This window comes from Bactrocera dorsalis, chromosome 4 (assembly GCF_023373825.1).
Source record: "Bactrocera dorsalis isolate Fly_Bdor chromosome 4, ASM2337382v1, whole genome shotgun sequence".
Classification (NCBI taxonomy): domain Eukaryota; kingdom Metazoa; phylum Arthropoda; class Insecta; order Diptera; family Tephritidae; genus Bactrocera; species Bactrocera dorsalis.
Genome location: NC_064306.1, coordinates 31,624,573 through 31,647,840, shown reverse-complemented (window position 1 = coordinate 31,647,840; position 23,268 = coordinate 31,624,573). Strand labels below are relative to the sequence as shown.

At 31.8% G+C, this 23,268-nt stretch overlaps 1 protein-coding gene across 1 annotated transcript in view; it reads right to left on the bottom strand.

Moving 5' to 3' along the window:
* LOC105224085 (cAMP-specific 3',5'-cyclic phosphodiesterase) overlaps positions 1-3,872 on the bottom strand; it is a 686,633-nt gene extending 682,761 nt beyond the window's left edge. Inside the window, exon 1 of the mRNA XM_049456782.1 lies at positions 2,019-3,872. The gene's annotated coding sequence lies outside the window, so the exon portion shown is untranslated. The remainder of the gene's footprint in view (positions 1-2,018) is intronic.
* Between the last annotated feature and the right edge of the window lie 19,396 nt (positions 3,873-23,268).

The following is a 23,268-nucleotide window of genomic DNA, read 5'->3' as shown; positions in this document are numbered from 1 at the left end:
ATATATTTGATAATTTTTTTTTTTTGCTGATATCAAAAAACAAATTATTCAATTAACATTTTAATTTTTTTTTGTTTATTTTGGAATAATATAGGATTAAAAGATAAACACAAAATTTAACGAATTAAAAAAAAGTATTCCCAAATACCGAACATTTAAAATTTCTAATCCCACAAAATATTTTTTTAAGTCTTAATTATTAATTTTTTTTTTTTTTTTTAAATATGGGATCAAAAACAAAACAAAAAAATAGAAAAAATTGTTCCTAGTACCGGATAAAAATAAAAAAAATTTCCAAACCGGCAAAATATAATATTTAATATTAATAATATATTTTTTAATTCCAAAATATTAATTAAAATTTCTCTGTTTTAAGAACTAAAAATTTCATTTTTAGTCCCAGAATCGGGATTACTGCAAAAATGATTTTTTTTGGTCAGATTAGCCTCATATTCGTGATATAAACCCATTTAGTGAGGAACATGAAGCAACACTTGCTAATAATCATCCGTTTGGTGACGTGGAGTATTGGATAATACTTGTAGTCATATTTAGTTTATATTCGTTGGTGCAGAGGGGCAGTGAGCTTCTTCGCGGATGGGCCAAAGCTTGGGGCAAGAATGGTGGAGGGGTGTACTGTCAGTAGCTTTCTATCAACTCTATTTTCAGACTTCCTGACTATTGCAGTGTCTTCCAGGCGGAGGTGCAGCCTCCTTCAGAGATGTGACCATCCACTCAGATGGCAGAGCGCCGATACAAGCCTTGAAGTCATTAACTGTGCGTTCAGAGCTGGTCAAAGTGTGCCTAACCTCGTTATCAATAGCATCGAGTGTCTTTGTGATAAGACTGGAATCGCAGGAAAATGTAAAGCTGATGAGATAGCAGGAAAAGGCACCCAGAACCGCAGATAACAGCTGGGCTTTGCGAAAGCTTGGTCAGCGCTGAGTCATTATCGGCACATGCGTTGTCGCAAAAGGCTTTTGGCCCAAGATCGATTACAAAAGGTCTAGTGATCTCTTTGCACTCAGTAAAGCTTGCCTCTCCCAAGTTTTGGGGCTTTTAACGGGCCATTGCTCTGTTGGCGTTCACAGAGTAAAGCTGGGAATCCTACCAGATGCCATCTGTGCAAACTTGTGTATTTGCTAATTTGTAGATCGAATACAGGAGTTTTTCTTTTCTATGGCCCCACAAAGAAGTACATTTAGTAGTCCACGTGCGTTTTTTGCTCAGCCAAACCCAGTAGAGATAATTTTTGTTTTTTTATTCAGGCTCGCAATAAGCATAACTATATGTTTCGAGTATAGAGAGTTTATAGTACTGCAGATTTCAAGCACGTGAAATAAGGCGGTCAGACTACCAAGTAAAATAAACAATTAGTCAAGCTTTTAAAGTATTTTTTAATTTAAAACTATTTATTTTAGACGATTTTTTTTCAAATCAAATCAAATCATCACATACTAAAATTCATTTCTACTGTTTATAATCATAAAAAGAGCACATATGACCCACTGTGCAGCAACGGCATAACGTAACCTCGCTACGCTTAGCCAAATGACAGATGAAAATTCGTTAAAAGCGCACACACGTGTACAATAAACGAAACAAGGCGTATATGAAAAGAAAGGCAAACAAAAAACAACAAAAAAAAACGAAACAGACTACGTCACTGCTATGTGCGAAAAGTGTGTGCAAATAAAGCGATAAATATACAAATAAGATACATAACCAAACAAAAGTCAGTCAAATGAGAAAGCGAAGCGGCAGAAGGCCAAAAGGACACGCCACCGCCGTACAGCAAAAGGGCAAAGATTTCACATTACCCACACGTAATTTATGACAAATTTGGTGGAGCACAAGAAAACTTCTATGCGCTACGCACGCAGATGAGCGTTATATAATTGTTGAGTTTAAGAATAGTCGCCCACATATTAATATATATGTATTTATAAAGCAAGTAAATCACTCGAAGCGCTATACAAATAAATATAAGAATGATGGCATCAATGTTTACAACTCACCTGTAATTTATATGCTGAACGTACGCGCCAGTTGCCGCTCCCCGTTGCGCGCTCTACATGCATGTATGTGTGTGTGTATGTAGATGTAGATCGCAGGCTATTAGCATGTATGCATGGCTGTGTGCGCTGGGGCAAGTTGAATGAGGTCAGTTATCAGCAGCTACACAAAATGCCGAAATCTATGGCCACAGCACCGAACTTTTATGCTTGTGATTTTAGGCGAAATTTTGCTTCATAGACACTAAATTTTTTATTTATTTATTTTTTAATTAATTTATTTATTTTTTAATTTATTTATTTATTTTTTAATTTATTTATTTATTTTTTATTTGAATATATTTTTTAACGCGTGTAAACTTATTTGCACCACTACACCCATACTTTTCACATATTTTTCCACACTTTATTGCAGCGCCTTGGCATTACTTTACAGCCGTCTGCGCTGCGCTTTATTGTTGCTATTGTATTAATTTAATTTTAATTTAATTATTTTTTTTTAATACAAATTTTTTTATTGCTTTGCACACACAACGAATCTCACGAATCTCGGCCATATGCATGTGAACCCTCACCGCAACGACGAAAAATGTGTTACTAATTTGCACGAAGCCGTTGAAATTTTTGCAAAGGCGGTCGGCGGCGTCGCTGTTGCCGTTTGCCGTTGAGTTGCCGTTGCCTAGACGCTGTTTCCTGCTTGTCAAGTGGCTTTTTATTTTTTCGTAAACGCCGTAACTCTCCGATTTGCGGCTGTAAACGCTGGCGTGGCTCTTGAGGCAAGGCTGTTATACACACACACACACCCATACCTATGCAACACTCATCTCTTACCTAACTAGCGTTTTTACGTGAATTGCTCTTTTTCATAAGCACTGCATCCTAGCTGAGTCGCGAGCGGCAGATTTATTTGTTTGCATAATTTCATGGATTTCTATGTTGCTGGCGCACAGAGCAAGCAGGCAAGCGGAACCACTCGCTCACATAGTCCCTGTGTCGAGGGAAATGTCTCGCATTGAGTAATGGGCAATTTTGAAAATTTCCTTATTCTCATATTTCCTCTCACAAGCTGCCTGCGTAACCGGTATTCCGTTACATATGCACTCACTCAATTTGAGCGCAAAATTCGTCGCTAAACTGCGAGTGTGTATTGTAAAACGCTCAATTTGAGTGAGCTTAATTTTTAGGCTTTTATTTTACGAAATTCTCACAGTGTTATGAAACCAATGTAATATTTGCCTAACGGGAATTGCAGGTTAGGCGGAGAGGGAAAATATTTTAGGCTTGCTGGGAGTTTATGCATGCCAAATGTTGATATGGTCCTGAGGGACAACAGGTAAGTTGAGTGGTTCAATTTTTCAAAATTCACAAAGTTGCCAATGCCCAGGTGTAAAGCCAGAATCAGCTACCTTTAGTCATATATCTACATATGAAGGTATATGTAATAATTTTCTAAGAAAATTAGTTTAGTAAAATGTAGCATACCACTAGGCGCTAAAGTTTATATTTGAATAGCTACTTTTTGCTTTTCTAACGAAACGGAAAAGCATTAAAATTATGCAAAATATGGATAATGAACATAAATTTATTGAATATATTTCACTAGTAACTTGTAAAATGCGAATACAGAAGAGAATAGCAAATGCAATGCGGTTTGTGAAAATAATGTAGTCTCCAGAATTACTTAAAAGAAAACGCAATATTATAAATATTTGATATTTCGGAATAAAAGTTATATTTTGAAAAAAATTTTGACTAAAAGGATGATCCAAGACTTTGATAGCTTGCATTATTTGGATATTGCGCCAAAATATATGCTTCAAAAAACGCTAGCGATCACTTAAACGACATGAAATGAAAATATACATATGTGGAAAGTAAAGGAAACTTTTTATACAAATGGGTTTTTATTTTCACAAACGCTACATATTGAAAAAAAACTACTTACTACAACTTTAATATTTTGAAATCACTTAGGTGATCCTTAGCATAACTTTTGTAGCATACATTTTGGCGAAATTTTCAAATAAGTAAAACTAACCAAGTTTTGGCTCAACTTTTAGGCAACGTTTTTTAAAATGTATATAAAAATATAGTTTATAAATTAAAAAAATTCAAAAAACTATTATACAAATTAAAAAGTCAGAAAATTCAAGCTAAAAATTAAATCAAAATAGTATACCGCTATTTATAATATTATATTTCTGCAGGAAATTATTTGCATTGGATCAAACACACTAAATCTGCCGCTCTTTTCATAAGGAGTACGTTTTGTTTGTTAAAAAAAATGCCCTTTGTTCGTAAAATAAAATCCTAACCTAAAAATTTCGCTTTGTCTGTTTAAAAAAAAATTTCTTAAAAAAATCCTAACCTAAAAATTTTATAGTTGAAATTTGTTTACAAAAACCACTCTTCGTTAAATTTACGTCGACCACATTACTATTTACCCACCAAACTCACCTTTTCTTCCAGCTTTTCGGAGACCAAAGAACACAGTTATAAATGGAGTTGTCGTTGCTTTTGTGGAAATATAACTGCGTTGTATTATAAATATAGTTTGCTTTTTCTACACACTCAAGTTGCACAAGTTATTACGAACTAACCTTTGTTTCCTTTGTTTTTTTTCTTGTTTAATTTATTTTTTATAATTTTTTTTTTAATTTTTGGTAATTTTACTTATTTTTCGAATTTCGTTTGTCGATATGAATATTTTTATTTATATTTTTTATTGCACTTTTTATTTGTTATTACTTTCACACTTTTGCTTAATTTTTCTGCTTCACAAAAATACTTTCGCTTTAAATTTTTCGCTTTTTTCACTTTGTGTAATATTTTTATATTATTTTTAAATAAAGATAATATATCTATATATGTAGTAGTTTAGCACATAAATTAATTATTTTCCAAGATTTTTTTAATTTTTTTACTATTGATTACATTCACTCTTAATATAATATTATTAATATTTATTTTAATATATTTTTTATTTTCTTTAAATATTAATTTTTTTCTGAACTATTTCACTTATTTATTTTTATTTTATTTTTAATAAAATTACAATCAATATTTTTTTAATATTTTTACTTTTATTCTTTCTAACACTTCTTATTCAAATATATTTTAAACACTTAGAAAAATTGGGAAAATTTCACCTTCTCAAAATTTTTATTTTTTGTGCAATAAATTATAGCAAAACAACAACCGTAATTAACACCGACAATTTCACTTTTCACTTTAATTATTTTAAATTAATATTTTCCATCTTTAGTGCAGCATATGTACATACTCTTTTTTTTATTCACTTATTAGCTATACATATATGAAGGATTTTCTTTCACGATTTGTTTTTGTTATTTTAAGTATGCACACTTTTTTCGACTTCAAAATATATTTGTGTTATTTATTTATATATTTTTTTATTTATTCAGCGTTTATTTGTTATGATTTCTCGCACCAACTTTTATTTATTAGACTTTTATTATTCTAATAGTTGAAAGTGTACCTGAAAAATAGAACAAAAATTTATTTATCAATAATTCATACAGTTGATAGTGAAAAATAATACACAAGTAATAATTGATAATCGTTTCTTTTTTTTTTTGTATAAACAACTTTTTTTATAAACGATCTAAGCTGTTATCAATAACTTAGATTCGATATCAGGGGTTTCATACCATTCATAGGGACACATCTGATAATAACCAAATACAAAGGAAATGAATGTACCATATACATACGTATGGTTTTTTCTAAATTATTACACATTTCATTGATCTGAAAAGTTACCAAAACGCCGGTTTAAGAGAAACTACTACAAAGAGAAAAACTATCTTTATAATGCTACCACTACGTTAGAACTCAAACTAGACCTTGAATTTCAGAGATATTCGAATATTTTGTACCTTTGTTCAAATAGCACATTTATGGATTCGTGGTACGGTCCAACCATTGGTTTCATTATTATCATGAATAGAAAACGAGCAACATCGAAATCGTGTTTAAAATTAATAAAGTGTTTGATTTGAAAATAGATGATGTTTATTAGAAACGATTAAGGTTAAATATTAAAAAAAGTGACATGAAACTGAAAAAAATCAAATATTTCGACTTAAAAGCTTTATTTTGGTACATAGACTTAAATCGAATTAGCTGTTTACTTCAAAAAAATGCATAACTTAATCAATAGACTAGTGCAAAAGCCTTTGCAAGTTATAATAAAAGAAAAAAAATGCATGGTAGATTGAAATTCATCGGAAACGAAAACCAAAATCTTGGGGTTTGGAATTGTTCACCCAAATTCTAAGGTTATGTGAAAAAGACTACATAGAAAGTTATAGACCTATCAATTACGTAAGCATCATGTTACCTTTTTTCTAGAAGCATCTCGAGATAAGCCATGCTTAACCCGTAAAAATTCAACCTTTCCTTTTCCTGACCTCAGATCGCCTGTAAATTATCAGATTATGAGACACCGATCTTAAATTTTGCAAACATCTGTTTTACATCAAGAAACTACTTTATTTAACAAAGTAGCTTCACAACTTGACGCAGAACTCTCTAAGGCAATATTAGAATTTCCGAGAAAAGTTTTCAAACTAGTCGACCAAACCTTAAAGCTGTCATACAAACCGACCGAAAAAAATCGGGCTCTTGTATGGAAATTTGTTCTATTTGTGAGAAGTATTATTGAGTCAGTGCAATGTTCTGAATTAAACATTTACTTGAAGCATTAAGATTATTATATTAAATATAGTCCTTTTTATACAGTTTAATATAATGCTGGAAAATGTTCAAATCGACCTTCTAATACAAATCCTACTAAATTGAAAAAACAGATTATAAATCGTTGCCGAGCGGGTGACATACTTTATTGCAAAGTATAAAACTGTAGTCAGTTCGTTTATTGAAAGAAAATTTTCAGAAAACAAAACGATATGGGCTAAGTTTTGAGAATCTTTTGAGAACTTCTGCTGTAGTGATTTCAATGTCATGATGCGTGTGCAGCAACGCCAGGCCGATCAATTTATGTATTTTGAAGCATGTTCGTCCTCAGCCGCGTTTCATGCGGCGAAGTTGCGAAAAAGAGCGTTTAGAACTCGCATTCGTCAGAGAAAGTGTGCAAAATTTACGAGTAAAACTATGAATTATGAGATGTAAGTCTACATACATCGCAGTTCTTCAACGTTTCTAATGCAGTAGTTGGTAACTTCTTGTCTTTTAACTTTTGCTTATGCCTCCAATGGCACTGCCAGTGATTCGCCTTTGAACTTCAAATATCGCACGACGTTGTTATTGTCCAAAGGCCTTTGATCTATATATCCAGCAATCAATAACATACTTTTTCCGGAAGCAGCAAGCTCAGTTGAAATCCATCCAATACTTCTCTGAAAAAACGCATCTTCAAATCTTCGCCGATTGTATCCGACAGAGAAATGTACACTGAGAATCTGTGTTCTTTGTAAGTTCTTAAGCAGAAATTTTCGCGTTTTGATTGTTGGCCGATTTCTTGGTTTTTATTCGCCAACTTTCCATTCTGTCGCCATTTTTTTCGTATCTAAATAAATGGACTGAAAATGTTCCTCAGCTCATAGTCTTCGATTTCGGAACGTTACAAGCAGCGTATCTATCATATTCGATGTTTTTTATCGATCAATTCTTTCTGAAGAATCACGCTAAGTAAATGAGTTAGAGATAGAATATCACATAGGCAAAAAAACCTAATTATAAATTCAAATTAACACACGGCTGCAATGAGTACCGCAGTCGGGGAATTTCGCCCCTCTGGATCCGCCACTAGGTATATGCATATATTATACTGATCTTATATTATATGCCATTGAAAGGCAAATGCCTCCAGTTTAATGATTACGCGATAATATTCATTGAATTTCTTAGTAGGTCTGAGGTCTTCAACAGTACGATCTATCAAAATTCATAAAAAATAGTGATGACATTTTATTTGTAGGATCAGCAAACCCTTAATTAAGGTTATTGTAAAATCTCTGGAAATAATATTTCCTATTAGGGAATCTAGTGTACTATATTACTAACCATAACTGAGCACTCGTCAACTCACTGATTACACTAGCCGACAATTTTGACATTTTTTTTCTGCTCTGAAACCAAACTTGTTTTTTTATGTTCTTTGATAAGGTAACATATATATAATTTGAATATAAAAAAAATTGCTAGGTCCAAGTTAAGAGACAAATAAAAGTAAAGTTTTTGCAAAAAATATATTTGAATATTACAAATTTTTATCCCTCAATTTATATTTTCTTGTACTTTTTTTGAACTTCTGCTGTATTGGTAGTCAGGATTATCACGTAAACATATCCAGCAATAGTCTGCCAGCATGCTAGGAGTCCATTTGCCTTGATACCTTTTCTCCATACTCAATATGGCTTGGTGAAATCTCTTCCCATATATCATCACTGACTGCACCTAAATTGGGAGGAAAGAAATCCAAGTGCGAATGTAGGAAATGTATTTTCAGGGGACATGTTACACCCTAAAGCCTGAAATCCGTCAATAGGCTTGATATGAGTTCTTCATAATCGGATGATTTGGTGTTACCCAAAAAATTTTTTACAACCTCAACAAATGAAAGCCATGCTTTTTTTTCTAGCGTTATTTAGTTTAAAGACAAAGTTTTGATCCTTCATAACTCGTCGTATGTCTGGCCCCACAAAATCCCTTCTTTTAATTTTCGCATCACTAAGTCTCGGAAATATACTTTTAAGGTATTGAAAACCTTCTCCCGTTTTATCCATTGCTTTTACAAAATTTTTCATTAAGCCTAATTTTATATGAAGGGGTGGCAATACATATTCTAGGGTTCAACAAGACGAAGATTGGACACACGTTTCTGTGATTAGGTACATAGTCTGTTCTTTGAGGCCACTCTTTTTGGATATAGTGTTTGCTTCGAGCTCTGCTATCCCATTCGCACATAACACAGCAAAATTTTGTGTAACCAGCTTGCATACCTAGTAACATCCCAACTACGAGTACTTTTAAATCAGAACAAATTTTCCAAGAATGTTTAGCATACTGTATTTTTTGTAGTAGATTTTTGATATTTTCATAGGTTTCTTTGATATGTACTCCATACGCTAGAGGTACAGATGGAAGTTCGTTACCATTATGTAACAAAACCGCCTTCAAACTTATTTTCGATGAATCAATAAATAGTCTCCACTGATCAGGTGAAGTACAAAACATTTTTTTCATAAGCCCATATATGGAAATGACAAATTTGGTAGAAAAGCCGAGCTGTGCCGAAAGAAACGAACAAACGATCGCCGATTGTCACCGCTTCGCTTGCTACTCGAACAAGGTTGCGTAGATTCATATTGAGCAAGGTTGCGCAACCTGAATCTATCGCAATCTTTTCCGAACTCGTATAAGAAGTATAACTTCAATAATATTATCGTAATTGGACCTAAGGATTTTTTTTATTATTTTTCTAATGATATACATACTATCAGGAACCAAAATATATAATTTTTATTTCAGAGCAAAATCCATTGTCGGCTAGTGTTATCAGACAATTCTCATCTATAAAGTTTTAGATTAAATTTGGTTCCAATGTATGCATTTTTTCATATCTTTAAGTTTACAGCAATAAAAATAGCAAGAGGCATTTTTATAAACCTCTCTCATTGTAATACATTTATTGGATGTACTTAAGTATTTTCGATACATTTCTATTGCATTTTGATGGCTCCTGTTTTATTATGTTCGTTATCAAGAATGGGTTCCCCCCATTTTAAGCAAGCCACAAGGGCGTTATTAATCATGAAAACTCAAACAAAACACCAGCACAACAACACAACGACAAACATAATAGCATACACAAAATCACACATACACGCTTACATATTGATATAGACATATGTAGGTATGTATACCATATACTTTCATACACTTTGGTAATCAATCAAATTGCACTCGTTTGAACTCGGCACTCGACATACACTTGTTGCTCCACTCACTTGGATTTGCAGAATAACCAAACGCCGCCGGCAAACTGACAGATAAACGAAGGTCCACTTGGGCTACTGGCAAAAATCGGCAGCGACGCGTGCAAAGGCAAGGGAAAAAGAGCTTGAGCAATAGAAGAAAAATTACTGAACACTATATTCGCGACGAAAAGGGGGCGTTGTTCGTGTGACTTTCGGAAGTTAATGCAGGAAGATATCTAATCGGAAGAAGTATCAAGCGAGGACGATATCGATAAGCGACACGCGGTTGTGACACCAGCGATAAATGTTTAAAAGTTACTACCGGTATAATACTCGTGCTGTAATATGCAAAGGCGCGCGGAGGAGGGGAGATCGTTTGCTGCTTGTTGCTTGGCGTACGCGTATGCCTCAAAGGCTCAACAATTTTGCGTATAGATTACGTTTAGCGGCTATTTCGGCGATGCGCTAGCATCGAAATCGAATTGTGAACTAGCGGTTCGTCCGTCTAGTCGGGCGGTGGCGATGGAGGCAAAATCTCACGATGAGCAACGAACCAAATAATAAAAAATACAATATACATACATACACATATGAAAATACACATACACACACATTTGGTTACACGCACGCACACACACGCCCACTTTTTTATCTATTGTGTACAAAGTTAGCGCAATTTGTTGTTGTTGTTCGTTTTTTATTACTGTTGTGGTCGCCGCGTTCGCTTTGGTGGCTGCTGGGGCTTTTGCATTTCGCAATGCTACTCTTTTTTGTTTTTGTTTTTGTTTTTTGCTTTGATAGCTGTGACGCTAACGGGAAAATTAGATTGGAAAACTCACTCGAGTGCGAAAAACGAAATGCTGCGCGACCGCCCCCCACCACTAACACAGCTAAATAAACCGAAAGTGCCACGCAAAATGCTGCCATCGCGTTTCGCTTTAATTATTTATTTGTTGTTTTGTTTTTCACCAATATTTGTTGTTGCCATTACGCTGGCACTGTCGCTTTTCCGCTTTAATGCGAGCAGAAAGCACATGTGGCGCGGTCATAGCGGGGGGAGGGGGGCTGTGAAGGGTTGGCAGCAGCGCTTGTGGGAGCGTTTGCTTGTACGTGTGTGTGTCTCTGTGTACTTTGTGACGATTCAATAAATATTACCGAGATGTATGTAAGTGTTTATGCGTCTCCTGCCTGAAATTTTTTTGTGCTGGCTATAATGTATGTATGTACGTAGCCATAATTTCCATAAACAAACATTTATTTATATGTGTGTGTTCGTTTATTTAAGTTGTTTAGCGTTCAGCTGCTTGCGTGGAATTATTATTTGCTTTCTTTGTTGCACTTTTGTATTTATTTTTGTCATTTACACTTTTCATCCGGCGAAGTTGTCTTAAATTATTATTTTTCTTGCGAACGAACGATTTTGAAGTCAGAGGCAACAACAAGTAATAAGTACGCAAGATAAATAATTTCGATAAAGCTCGTTAATGAATTGTGTACACACACATGTAGTTAGGTATATTTAAACTTACAATTTTATATGCTTAATTTAATATAACATTTATGAATAGATTATATATCTAACAGAGCGTTTTATAAGTGTACTTATAATAAGTTATGGCATAGAATTAATGCCTACGAAATCAGTATGTAAGTATCAATGAATAATCTGAGTATGGTTGAGATGAATTATAAACAAGAAACAATTAGTTTCACTTGAAACCACTTTGGGCAAAAAGTAGTAAGACTTTGTTCGTAATTTTAAAATTCGAACGTTCAAAATCTATGTCCTCATCTCAAAGTAAACCTTCTAGCACCCAATACACTTTTTCCAAATCATCGAAATATGTAGTTGTTAGAGTCAACTTCCGGAATAACCTTCAATGCGCGTAGTGATTCACGTTTAATGTCTTCAATTGGCTCAAAATGGTTTCCTTGAAGCGGTCGTTTAGAGGCTTAAAAAAACCTATTTTTTGGGGGGTTTTTTGGGAGGGAAAGAAATTATTGATTAAAGCGAAATTTCTAGGGTTTATAGTTAAATATTTCAGCATCATTCACGAAATCTTTGATATTCCGCCTTTGTGAAGCAATTGCCCGATGCATCTCGCATGTGCAATTGTCAGAGCAGAGGGCAGGTCGCGATTTTTCAAACAAACAGCCTTTTTTCAATATTTTTTTTTTCATATAAAAAATTAAATATTTTAATGAATTTTTTTATTTAAAGACTTATATTTAACATTTTGTAAAATTACACGCCATTTCCCGAAAAAAGGTGCATCTGCGTTGTCAGCAGAACTTCTTTCAGGATCATCAGAAATAAAAAAAAAAATTAAAAAACAAATCCTTCGTTCAAGACCTTGTAAATGATATCTCGAAGACCTGTGTAATCATCAATATCGGTTGAGTAGTTCGCGAGAAATCTTGACAACCGACTTTGAAAACACAGTTTCAAGAAAAACGCGTTTAGAGACGGCGCACTTAGCCTAGCTTGCCTCGAGCGCACAAGTTCTCAGAGTTGTATCTCCGAAACTATTGCTCAGATCAACTTGAAAATTTAGGACAATATTCTAGAGATGTTATAGAATTTAATAAGATAAAAAAAAATTTTCGATTTTTTGAAACTGCGAAACCCATGTAACCCCTTAAGCTTGCTGAATAGTAAAAAGAACAAAGGAGCTAAATCAGACGAATATGGTGGTTGCGACAATATAGTGGTTGAAAATTTGGCGAAAAACCCATGAAGAATAAATACAGTATGCGACGGTCCATTATTATTCTGGTGCAAAAACCATGAGTTGTCGGCGCATAATTCCCGCATCGATAATTGAGGAAAATTTTCAACATAACCTGGATTTTTGACCTGCTTTGATGTGTTTTTTTCGGCTTCGGCTCATCTTTGCCACGATATTCGGACGATTAATCGTCTGTTTCCGAGTCATAAGCATCGATCCAAGACTCATCGCTAATAATAATACTTTTCTGGGCATTCCGGTAGCCGGAAAGCATTGTTTGACAGACTTTAAAGCGAAGCTGTTTCTCGAAAAAATTGAGCGAGTTTGAAACCAATCGTGCTTTCACTTTTCTTAGACCCACATAATCTTTCAAAATAGTTTTAGCTGATCCTTCCAATATTAAAACAATGCCAGTAAGATCTCTGCATGTTAATCGCCGATTCCCAAGAACCAATTCCTTTATTTTATTGACGCGTTGATCATTAGTTGATGTTGATGGCCTTCCCGAATGTGGTTCGCCGTCAACGCGTTCACGAGTCTCTTTGAATAATTTGTACTAATCAAACACACTTGATCGGGATAAACAATTATCACAATTATTATTATTAAAGCATCTTCCAATATTCTTAACGTTTCGGCACCAGAAAATTTAATGGAACTTCTTTGTTGAATAATTTCACTCATCGAAAAAGTCGACGAATGCAGCATATGAACTTCAGAAAGACAAGCGTAAACTTAACACTATTGATTATTTTGACTTGACATTTGGTGCAAATATTATTGACAGTCATACCAACCAGGAAAAAATATTTCGACGAATGAGTTTTCGCACACGGACTCTTAATTTTTTGCTTAGATCCTGTACACCTATGAAAAGTGCTTTGACGTTATTTTCTTGCATTTTAAGTGACAATATACCTTATTGCCATACTGATAAAACACGATTATAATTATGAGGTGTGTCTAAAATATAGGTAATTTTCGGTTTTTGAAACAAATATTTATGAATTCGTCTACATAATTGTAAGAAGCGCGTAGTGTAGTTTTCAATAGTGGAAACACTTCTCAAACTTGATTTTAGGGATGGCTTTTAGCTCTTTTCTTTCGAATATCATATTTCTTGTAAAACAACGCTTTTTTAAGTTTCTCTTTATTTTTGGAAACAGGAAAAAGTCACACGGAAACAAGTCTGACGAATATGGAGGCGGAGCCAACGATACGGTATTGTTTTTGGTCCAAACAAGGAAGTTGTTATTTAAAATTATAGTGCACTCTACGAAAAATTTGTGTAAAGTAAAATATATACACCCTGACGACATTTCAACTTATAGAAAAAATATTTACATTAATTAAAAAAGTTTAATCAATAATTACGACAACATTTTCTATTATTAACCTCACACAAGCTTCAAAGCTATCAAATGAATCTAAAAATACTAAACAACGTACTAATCGTTCACTCAATCTACTTCGCTTTGCTTGAAAAAAGACATAGTTGTAAAATATTGCTCATCATTTGGTTTACAAACATACCGCCTTTGTACCTTATCAAAGGCAGAGCGCCAATACGGAGACAATAAAATTATAAAAAAATGCTGCAGTTTCAAACTACTGCTCGACTTTTCCTTCATAATCAGTAAAAAAAAGTTCCATGTAGTAATACCTTCCAAGCTTCCTCTGGTTTGAAGTCTCCGAAAATAAATATAAACAGAGTTCACTAAAGCAAAAGAAAATTTAAAAATTTGAAATTTGCAATTTTTATTCTAAATACGATAAAATATTAAGAATACATTTTTGATGCGAAAAATCATGACGTATTTTTAATCTTAAATGTTGGACAGCTCGTGTTCTACAATTTTTGTTAATTTTGTAAACGGATCTGGTAAAAATCGACGAATTTGAGCGACAGCTTTATATCGAGAGTTATTTAAAAAGCGAATATTTTTAGAGACTACTTTTAGTAGAATTTCAACATAGGAAACCATCGACTTATTTACATTTAATTACTTTTAATTTAGTCTTTCAGTTGGAAATATGTATTTTTTTTATATATTTTTAATACTACTTCATAGGCAAACGAAAGTTTACATGGACTACTAGCGAAAATCCGACCCATACGAGCAAAAACCGTGTGGCGGTGCCTTCCACTTAGGAAGAAAATAGTCAACACTATAAGCATGACGAAAATATATTTAATTATAGCTTTTATTTAGAAATATGTTTATTTATTTGTTTACCATTTCATTACAACTTTAGATTTGAAAAATAATTTAAATTACATTTTAATAATTTAAAACTTTGTTATCTTTATAGTTTTTTAGAATTCCTAAAATTGGAATACTACAAATTGACGATATAATCTATAACTCATAATTTTTAATTTGTAAATAGACAACGATTTAGAGCGTCACCTACTCTCCTTTATAGCACATATGCACATTCCGCTGACCTTGATAGCTTAAACTGCGGAATGTTGCGCTTTCTTGTGCTAAGTCAATGTCAAATTTAACAAAAAGCTTGCACCACGCTGAAATTATGAAAGTGTTTGTACTCTTTATCGCCCCATACCCCAAGCGCCTTTCCACAACGCAGATGCATATTATAGCAGTACAAAGCATTTACCTAATTTGGCGCTTTTATAAGCATTGTTATGGTTTTATTGTACGATTGTGATTACTCTAATCGTCAGCTGTGAATAATGCTTACACACATACAAACATATGTACATGCTAAATACTTATATTCAATTCAGTATATGCATAAATGCATGGCAACCCTGTTGGAAAGTGAATCAATGAATCCAAATCAGGTAGTATGAGCTCCACTAACCCTCAATAAGCGTCATTGCATAGTAAATGTATATGTATATATACATATATTTAATGCTTATTAAAACCTATTATTTTTATACTTCGAAAACTCCTACTACTTGCCACCATATCAAGGATGCACGTCCAAAAAATATGTATTTTTAAATAATCTATAATCATGTGTTTTATAAATACATATGTTTAGAGAAAATTATTTTCGCTTGAATTCCCTAGTGGCTTTTGAAATTGTACCTGCAGGGCATTTAGTCGTTTGTTAGAAACCATTTTTGCTGTATCACATTTCAATTAAAATTCTTCATCTCGTTTAGACAAGTATGAGTGGCATTGTGTGGATTCAAATATCGGCCGTTTTTTATTTGTCGATTTCAATTTCATTATTATGCCAAAGTGCCACATGTTGCTTAGGGGTATTTAGGTTTAATTTGTGAATAGCAGTGGGTAAGATTGAGATTGAAGAAGATTCCCCAAACAAGAGGAGACTGCGCACACATTTCTCGCCAAGAATGTTTAATAATAAAAGAATATGTTTAAAATAAAAACTAAACTTTAAGCGAGTTTGACAAAATTTAAACTATTTTAAGAACACACCTGCCAGAATGGATCGTTTTCATTAGAAGGAAAAGCACCCGGAATTGTAATTTAATTCCCCCGTGTAAATGAAATTTCAAAAAAATATAAGTATTTTGCTAAGTTGGTACACCTGCTCGTCACACAAGTGTTGGAGAGATGGCAAGAGAACACGATATCTCTCGCGAGTTCATTAGCGTGATTTTGGTGGTTATTTCGGCTGATTATTTTTCAAAAAGAGTATTGAAAACATATCGCTTTGATTATGTTTGATCGTGAATTCAGATCCCACATTCATGTAGAGCATTATAACTGCCGATGAGACAGAGGTTTATGGATTGAAAAAAAACGAGCCGAAACCAAAAAAAACACGCCAAAACCGCTAAAAAATCAAGGTGATGCTCAAGGATTTTTCGATTTTCGTGGTTTGGTGCATCATGAATTTGTTCCGAAGGGACAGACAGTCAATAAGGAGTTCTATTTGGCCGTATTGAGGCGTTTGCGCGAAAACATCCGTCGAAAACGGCCGGAATTGTGGAAGAACAATTCATGGATTTTACACGATAATAATGCACTATCGCATCTGGCCACGATTGTGGCCGAGTTTAAAGTTAAAAACGCATAGAATACCACCAATCAATCACGATATTCAACAGATTTAGTTCCTTTGGATTTTTTCTAGTTCCCCAAACTGAAATTGCTGCTCCGTGGAACCCATTTTCAGCCCGATTGAATAGATAAAACAGAATTCTCATAATTTTTTAAAAATGCCCCCACTTTCAAAAACGGTTAATTTATTATTTTAATCAAAAACTAAATATATTTATGTTCCATTTAAATTAACTGTATCTCTATTTGCAACAAGCTAGACAAAAACTAATCGATAACTAACAAAGCGAATTAAACTTGCCGTCACCCAGGAATTGAAGCGGCATAAGCATTTTGACGTTTTTATAGGGATAGATGTAATTGTATATATTTCTAGATATTATATATGTATATATGATGGTATGAACCTTTTTACAATATCTCTTTAAAGACACACCCATCCGCACAGTGGCTGGCGACTTTTTGATATGCCGCAAAGCCAATCAAGCATTTTAAGGCTTGAATTACATGATTGCATGATTTTTATGTGATTTCAAATCACATATAAGCATATAAATATGGAAGTGCATTAGAGTGGGTCAATTTACAGTGAGCAAAGAAACAGCGAATTGTGTAGAAAGAAAAATTCATTTAAAACACTTTCCGTTGTAAGGAGTAAAAAAAAATATTGTGTACAAATATATGTATATAATTAATAGTTAGTTTAACTTTAAAATGTGTTCCCAAAGAGAAAGGTCGATATGATGCTTAACGAAGTAAGAAATACTAATCCATTTTTCAAGATTGGCGAATAGTTAAAATAGAGATAGAGAGAGTAGTTTTTTTTTATTTGGAGACAAAACTTGGGAGACTAGTAAAACGCATTGACGACGAACCAAATCCAAGACGATTTTCAATATTATTTGAAGATCAACACGACAATAAAATAATGTAATTGGTGCTTGTGAAAACCATTTTGAAAGATTAGATATTTGGGTCTATGAAAAGTGAAAGCACGATTGGTTCCAAAATCACTCATTTTTTTCGAAAAGAAGCGTCGCGTTAACGCCTGTGAAACTATGCTTTCCAACTACCATGATGTCATGAAACTAGTCGAAAAAGTATTTTCGTATTTTGTCAATAGATATCGTTGCAGTCGGATATATCCAGTGCTAGCAATCACATTGTGTCATACCATATAAATAATAAAAAAATAAGTTGAAGTTGGATTAGAAATACGAAAAGACTTTTTGGACTACCCAATATTATTACAAACGATAAATCTTGGATCTTTGCTTACGACAACAGTCGATCAATCAGATTTAGATGTATATTTTATAGGCTCTCACATTTCCTCTGGGTGTTACAAATATCGTGACCAGCTTAATATATACTTTTCAGGGTATAATTGGCATTACTTTATTATTCCATTTATTAATTAATGGCATACTCATACAAGTACATGCGTACATACAGTTGTGAAGCAATAATGAAGCTAAAAAACAATCTAGTGTTTTCACTGATTAGTCAAAGTTGCGCACTTACTGTATTAAAAGTAACGGAAATAACTCAAATGAACGTAAAGGAAAGGAAAAAACTTGGAAACTATTGTCAGCTTTTTGTCATGCCAATTTCAGAGAGAAACTTGATTTAAACTCAATTAGTTATTTTATACTTATTCGCCCAGCAAATTTGTCCACAGTTTGCAATTGCAACATTCATATTTGCATATACATACATATGTATTTAACAAAACTGAATTTTATACATAAAAAATATGCTAAACAAAAAAAATTATAAATAGTTCAGTAATTTCTGTAAGTATATAAAAGCAAAAGTAAAAGCAAAACGCAGATTATTTGATTTCAGAAAAATTGAAAAATAAAATAAAAAGTATATATATGTATATATCTATATTTACGTATATAATATATACATATGCATACACATGTAAATATGTACCAGCGTATGAACTTTTATTAATTAACTTTCGTTTTAATTGCCCTCATACATTTGTTTTGACAGTTATTATTTTATATTTTATTGTCTGGGTTTTCTCTCTCTGAAACAGCAAAAACTCTTCGCACCAAATCGGTGGCACCAGCTTTCATTTTGCATATTTTCATTTTATATTTTCATTTCTTCCAACCACTTTTTGCGCGTCTGGCGCTGATATTATTCTTTCCATGTAGAAATTCACTCTTAATTGCCGCCGCACAACAAACACACGCGATTGTAATCAATTTTATTTAATTTTTCAGCATATTTTTTGCATTCGGCATTGGCCATTTTATGACGGCACTTAACGCACAAATGTCATAGAATTGCTGTGGCACTATTTATTTAAATTATTTTTGTGTTTTTCAACTTGGAACTCATTTGGTTCGAATAATTTTTTAGAGAATTAAAAAATTCAATTTTGGTGATCGGCGTGCTATTATGGATATAATGATTAATGTATAGAAATGTATACGTGGATATGTACATGTGTATGTATAAAAATGTTTACATCTAATGTATTTGTGAACCTTTAATATTTTACCCTACGTCATTATAAGAACAAAATTTTTATTGAAAACAATTAAAAAAGAAATAAATAAAAAATTAAAAAAAAAAAATTAAATAAAAAATATTTAAATATAAATAAAGTAAAATAAATATATGCAAAAATATTAAAATAAATTAAATAAATAATATAATTAATAAACATTTCAAAAATAAATTAGTAAGAAAAATTAAATTAAATTAAAAAATTAAATTCATTAATAAAAAAATGTTGTATTTTTTAAAAATAAAAATTATAAAAAAATTAAAAAAAAAACTAGCTTAAATAAAAAATATAAATAATAAAAATTTAATGTATCTCAAAAATAAATAAATAAGTAAAAACAAATAAATTTAAACAAAAAAAAATTAATTCATTAAAAATATTATGTTATATATCTTAAAAAAAAAAAATAAATACAAAAATATAAAACTAAATAGAAAAATCAAAAATTTTTAAGAAATAAAGTTTACGGAAAATTTTTTTTTTAATTTTTGAAAATTTGACAATTTTTTTTAATAAATAAAAAAAAATATAAAAAAATCGGCCCACTCCGGGATTAGCAGGGATAGTTGTCAAATTAATTGAAGTTTCTTTTGAAGAAAAAAAATATGGTGAACTTCCAAAAAATGACGAAAAAACCGATTATTTTATATAATTGATCGTGTTAAATTTTTTTCGTGTATTTTTTCGAAAAGTTCATTCAAAAACAAAAATTAAAAAAAAAAAATGGTCCCCAAAAGTCAATTTCTACAAAAGTTATGGCTATTTGAAAATAAAAAAGCCATTTTTTTGAAAAATTCATAACTTTTTTGAAGTTGGACAAAAAATTTTGAAAAAATTCTCAAAAACGTTTTTCAAAGGGTAGAAAAGGATGGATAAGTTTCAGCAAAATCTAAAGGGGCCGGGTTCAAAAGTGGTCGATTTGGTATGGAATACCGCATACTCACATACATATAAATAAGTGTCCAGCGATAAAAATAAAAATTTAAACACAAAAAAAAAATTTTACTTGAGAATAATATGTATAAAGGCAATATACAACGGTCAAAAATCCTTTTTGAACATATATAGATGTCGTCAAAAATACAAATTTTAGTTTAACAGCGCAAGCTAAGAGATGCCACATGCACAGGTTAACCTTTATATATCGGGATTTGACAAAACTAGTACTGCAATCTGGCAACTCACAAATTTGTAAAATAGAGTTCGAAGGTTTGACAATGTTATACATACAGAGCTTTTTACTTGTGTGGTTTACAGTAACTTAAAATATTCCAAGCGACCAAAAAATGGAATTAAATCGAGAGCATTTTCGCGCGATTATGTTTTACAACTTTCGTCGCGGGTTAACTCACCAATTCAATTAATTAAATCAATATCTGACAATGAAAATATATTATTTATAGAAAAAAAAATTCCGACTTTTAATTTTCGTAAAAAAATGCACTAAGGCTCGTTTTCATAATGGCCTAAAGAACCTCTGTATAAAGTTTGAGAACAATCGGATGGAGATCTATTCGGAAGTTTGGCGGTTTTTATTATCATAAATATATTAGTTTTTATTTTGTCTTATTATTTTTTATTATTATATAAATTTATTGTTTTTTCCTATTTTTACTGATTATTTTTTACTAATATAAATTAATTTTTATTATATATTTATTTTTCAATTTTTATTTATTTGCATTCTTTATTGTTTTTCTTGTTGTATACTTAAAATTTTCTTTTATTATTTTCCTTATTTTACAAAATTGTTTATATTTATTTTGTTATTTATTTTTTATCGTTATATAAATATGCACATGCACTGCAGTTCATCAGGTCAGCACACCTCTGGTGTAAACAGTTTTGGTTAGTTGCTATTAAAACTAAAGCAGCTATAATTCCAAAATAATTACCGATTATAAACGCATCAATTTTCTTTTGTAATAATTTTTTTTATTTTCGAAGCCAATAGAAAAAATATCAATTTAAATTAGGTCTTTTTGCAGTATTTTTCAATATTTTGAGGCAATATTATAATTCCGAATTTATATACTAATTAATTTAAAAAGTTTTCTATTATTTTCATAGTAATTCGATCCTTTCTTACTAGCGATGATCTCAAAGATCAGATGTATACGCATTCATACAATATTATTGCAGTTCGCAAGTACAATATTAGAAGATGACTCCCCACACAGTCACACAACAACTGTTCTCGTTCTAATTGATTTTCCTGCTTCCGGCGCTTTTAGAAATAATAATTATATTCATTAAATTATAAAAAAATTATTTTTTTTTTCGTCTGAAAAGACAACATAAAATTACACTTTGAAGCCAAATGCTCTAGTGTATAATGTAATCGTGTTTCTTATCGAGAAACCTTGAATGGTATCTATTTCTTTGGTTTTTGGAATGTTCCTTAACACCCTTTTAACAGTAGATAAGCTCACTTTAACACCGGCATACGCCCGGTTTCTAGCAGTTGATTCGCAGAGTTGGATGATTTTCTCATAACTATTCTCACTTAACTTTCTTGTTACCGCCTTTATTATTTCGACCGTACTCCGATTTATTATACAAGAAATTGTGTATAACATTTCGACTTCTGCCAACTTTTTTATATTAACATTATTGGTAGCTCTTCATGAGCTTCGATCAAGCTTTTTCTTCAGACGATAGCGATTTTTTTGGGCTATATTGAATGAAATGAAATACTGAAGCAATAAAAGTCCGAACATATGTTGAATGCAAATCAAATAACCTGATGCCACAAAAAAAAAACACACATTTCGATCAAAAAGTGCAGAAAATAGCAACAGTCTACAGCAACAGTTATTGTGCATGGAAGAACATTCAAATCAGAAAGCAGTAAAGTATGTATGTAAAGTAAAGTTAATCAAAAATCTCATAAGCGACTGTATTAAGTCTAACTGGTAACGTGAGGTGTATATGCTTTTATTAGAAAAAAAATTGTTTCTTAATTTTTATTTTTTTTGTTGTATTTTTTTTCAAATTAATTTTTATTATTTATTTATTTTTAATAAAAAATTATTTTTTATGTTTTCATTATTATAAATATTTTTATTATTTGTTTAATATAATATTTGAAATATGAATTTTTCTATTTTTGTTTACTTATTCTAAACATTTATTTTTTTTTTAATTTATAATTTTTAATTTTTGTTTTATATTTTTTAAATAAATTTTTATTAGATATTTATTTACTTTTAATATTTATTTATAAATTTTTTTATTCTTTTTTTTCATATATATTTATTTTTGAAAAATTAATTCTTTTATTTTTTTTTACAGTTATTTGTATTTTTATTTGTTTATATTCTTTATTGTAGTTTATTTCTTGATTCATTTTTATTTTTTGTAAACATATTTATTATCATAAATTCATATTTTTGTTACCAACATCACACAAAATACCCAAAAACTCCCAAAACTTCAAAAAAGGTATCCAATAAACAACCAAAGCGCAACAGTTAAGCCACGCGCACACGCACATTGTAAGCACGAAAGACGCGTATACGCAAGGTGACACACAAATACATCGAGCCAATCACACGCACATACACATACACAGAATTGGGCGAAATGCCTCGCTTTCGATTTTCCAAGAATTAACAACATTTACACCGCCGAAACTTACTTGCAACACTTGCCGAACAGTTACACTTGTTTTTTTGTAAACTTATGCATATGTACATATGTATTTACTACAGCGCATTATATACCATGTTATGTGCAGCACAATTTCACATCCTTTGAAGGTTTATTGTTTAATTTTTACTTTGAATTTTTTACGCGACATTTTTGAACTAATTTTTTATTGCGTTTTTTTATTTCTCAAAACTTAACGTTCCACACGGCGACGCACACAATGGCACAAAAGCACAAATGTAAGTATATAATGTAATATATGGTAAATAATATCACTAGTCGGACGCACAAAACTCGACGCCACGCGACGCTCGTCTGTTCTGCCCGACGTCCAAAGTACTTATCCGCCGTTGCAACCAAACATTACATGGC